This window comes from Poecilia reticulata, unplaced genomic scaffold (genome assembly GCF_000633615.1).
Source record: "Poecilia reticulata strain Guanapo unplaced genomic scaffold, Guppy_female_1.0+MT scaffold_125, whole genome shotgun sequence".
Taxonomy (NCBI): Eukaryota; Metazoa; Chordata; class Actinopteri; order Cyprinodontiformes; family Poeciliidae; genus Poecilia; species Poecilia reticulata.
The window spans coordinates 367,965-371,759 of NW_007615013.1; the positions used below are offsets into that span (position 1 = coordinate 367,965).

General features: G+C 43.0%; 1 long non-coding RNA gene across 1 annotated transcript; it reads left to right on the forward strand.

Moving 5' to 3' along the window:
* Nucleotides 1–2,219: 2,219 nt before the first annotated feature.
* Nucleotides 2,220–2,976, forward strand: LOC103459772 (uncharacterized). The gene is made up of 2 exons (XR_532809.1): nt 2,220–2,309; nt 2,763–2,976. It is a non-coding gene; the product is annotated as an uncharacterized LOC103459772 (long non-coding RNA).
* The last annotated feature ends 819 nt before the right edge of the window (nt 2,977–3,795 follow it).

Here is a 3,795-nt window from a genome sequence, read left to right on the forward strand (position 1 = left end):
CGGCGCGGCGGCATGTAGCCGAGTGAAGTTAATGCAGACGCAGGTGCAGAACAGCATGTCGATGAGCGCAGCACCAAATAACCTAAATGAGTCTTCAGGGAAATATTAAAGCTGCCAGGAAGCGCAGCTACTTCAGTCATTTTCATTATACCTAATGGGCCCTTGTTTCCCCACAGGGAAACCAAAGCTAAGGAATTAATTTGGCTTTTATCGACCGCCTGGTGGAGTTATCATCTTTACCTGGTGTTTTATGTCATCCTGGTTATTTAAGCTTCTCACCTTCAAACATATAAAAGGAAAAATTGCCTCTAGTTTTAGTGATTTACTATTTTATTACTATAAACTGTGCTAACTTTAGCCAATTAGATGGAAAAATGAACAGAGCCCTTATTGGACTATGATTAACTGTAGAGTATTTACTGAATAAGATCAGGTAAGCCCAAAATTATTCATACCTCCAACAGTGTTGGGTGTTTCTTCTGACCAGGACGTTTTGAAGCAGATTAGGGTGATGGAAAGGAGGCCTTCCAAAACTACAGCTGGAGCCAACTTTAGATTAAAATCATCTAAATAAGAGTTGGAAAAAAGCAAAAAGATAATCAGCATTCATAGAAGTGATTTGAGTTCAGAACTGACCTTAAAAATATAAAATGTAAATAACAAATTATAATTCGTAATGATTTTAAAGCTAAATATAAAAGGCATATGAATATTTCTGCCTCATTACGTTTGCGGTAAACATATTTTCCAGACAATTCTGTGCAAATTTGCATTTTTTTATCTGATTTTATCTAATTGCAGAACTGTCTCGTCTCATTTTTTCCCCCTGAATCAGTCTTTCTCAAACTGTGGTTCCCGGACCACTGGTGGGCCACGGCCGCCCCCTAGTGGTCCGCCAGGTACTGCATGTAAACGACCGTTTATTTGCCTTGACATCAGCTCAAAGTGCAATGCTACAGCTAGCTTAGCAAAGGATTGTGTTAAAAATAATGATGGAAAACTGGATTAAAACCCCAAAGAAAAGCTGCAGATATCAGCGGATTGGTACTTTTAGACAATCTGCTACATTAATACAAATAAATCTCCAATAAATCATAACCAGTATTAGAAACCCTCCAGGAATTCATTCCTTTAAAGCTTGGTGACATTTCTGATGGTTGGACTCTCCGCCGCAGCCATGTTTATCACTAATGCCTGCTGATGCATATTCAACACATACCAAACATCTCTAATTTGCAAACATTTGATCTTCTTTTTGTGCCGTTTTCCTACAACAACCTCAGACAGAAGGTCTCAGTGAAACGCTGTGATCCCAGCAGCTCCCAGTAATGAACTGGTCAATACCAGCCTCAGGGCTGAACGGGACACACTGGCAACAAGGCAACTGTTGACTCTAAATCACAGAGATGGACAATGTTTACAGAGACAATGTCCCCCACAGGAGGAAGAGGAGGGTCTCCTTCATCTTTAATTCTTCCTCGACAAAGAGACGGATGAGGAGGAGGCCGGTCTGCTCCCAGATGGGAAGCGTCTGAGAGCCTCCATTTAATAAAACGGCATTACCTCCAATGGCGCTCAGCCAATCAGAAAGCCATTCAGCCGTCATGTGACGTGTAGGAAATATAGCCCATCTCATAAAGTACTTTTACATCACAGCCTGCCCGATGAGAGCAATATCATCACATTTATGAGAAAATAATGATTTCTTCTCGGAATTTATGAGCATCTAGTAGAGAAAAGGCTTCATAAGAATTATATCAGGATGAGGGAAGAGGAGGAAGACGAGGGAAGAGGAATCCCTCCCTTTAATTTGTTTTTCCCCTCAAGGGAATAAATACAGCTCTGTAATATCAGGCATAAAAGTCAGACTTGTCGACGAAGAATAGGCCAATTAGTTGAGCTACGAGGAGATGAAACGGAGGAATCAAAGCAGATCAATGAGGGAGATTCACCGGAGCTCTGCAGCCCCGATCGATACGAGCTGGGAGACACGGCGTGATTAGAGATCGCTGGGTCACAGCTAAAGTGTTCATAATCAAGAGGCAAACTTTCATAAGAGCAGCGCCTGGCGAGGACGAAACATGGAGTCCATCATCATCATCCACCGCCGCTGCAGAGCGGAGGCGGAGAGGAAGGAGTTCCTGGTCACAGGAAGTTTATGATTAACCGCTTTTAATTCGTAAATAAACATCCTGCTGCATGGAGGAGCTTTATTAAACCTTAAATCAGATGATTACACAAACTGCAGTTATGATCATTTCTCCAAAACCAAATGAGTGGATCAGAACCAGGCTGGACACCACTGGGAGGTCAGACTCTTCTGGCAGCAGCTGCTAGCTATGCTAATGCTACCAGCTAATGCTTGTTGCAGATGCTTGCTAGTGCTAACGCTATGCTTAGACGAACAGAACAACCTTTGTGTGTTATTTTTACAGTGTGTAACAATGATTCTCTCCATGAAACATTTAATTTTCTATTCAGTAGTTTGTGTTTTTTTAATAGAATCAACAAACTTATGAAGCTACATTACAGCTAGCATGCTAAAGATGAAATAACAGATGTTTTATTTGGAAGATGAAGAGAACGTCTTTGTGTTTTCATGTTCTCTTCCTGTATTTGCTTATTTTTCCAGTTGCTAGTTTGTGTTTATTTCACTAAAATCATGTTGCAGAAACTTTTAATTGATGGATTGCACTCTGACAGAATCTCCATTGTCTTTTTTTCACACATTATGCTTTTTTTTTTTACTGTTTTTGTTACAGAATCAAGACCAAGATTAGCATCAAAGCTGTCACTTGGTTCCTTAAAAGCGATGAATGTGAAAAGACTCGTTCCAATTATCCAGCATTTCTCGCCCAAATTTATTCTCAGCAAACTGAGAGAAGCTCATTATCAACATATATGGAGGGTAATAGGACACTAAAACCCTGCGCAACAAGAGGAAAATATATTCAAGCACACTTGTGTGGAACCCAATCAAAATGTCTCATTAGAATGATTTCAGCTTAATGGTTTCCCGCAGAAATTGATCAATTAAACACTGTCATGAAACAAACCGCGTCGCATCCATCATGAGGACCAGCATCCAGTGCTGAATAAGTAGTGACCAGACACATCAGCGAACCAATTAATCAGTGCGACCCAACGAGATGACGCCCCCCGCCAGGCTGCAGCCTCGGCCCACTCAGTCCATTTGGTAGCTAACAGCTGACTGAGAGGTGAAACCAGGATATTATAATGTAATTATGATGTCAGCTTCCATTGCGCTGAGTAAAGTAAGGGTCTGCAGCGGCCGGCGGCTCCCTCCAGCCACTTGTCACCAAGTGTTTTACACTGGTCAGACATCAGCCCCCCCCGTCCTGCTCCGGATCCGTCCCCTGGGTGTGAGCTCTCGTCCAATCACACGCAGCATAAATCCATAACTTGTGCTCTCCTCTGGCCCCCAGGAAAACACAATAAACTGCGCTCATCTTTTATGCATGATTTTTCTGTAGCTCGCTGCGCTCTGGGTGCGTATCAATCATCGGCGGGACGCTGCGGGGCGACGCAGACAGGCGGCAGGAAACAAAACATACACGGCTGCACAACAAGGCGAAATGAAGAGTCCCGTTTCTGTTTCCGGTGACTTGGATTTCTATTTCAATTTCATCTGGTGTCTCTCCCTCCTCCGCCTCCTCACATCGCTGCTCAGACTGACCTGCCAGCAGAAGGACAGATGCATGTTTGTGTTTGAAGAGACATTTTCTCCCCTGGGCTGAAGGCGGTCCGAGCCGAGGGCTCGCTTTTCCTCCCACT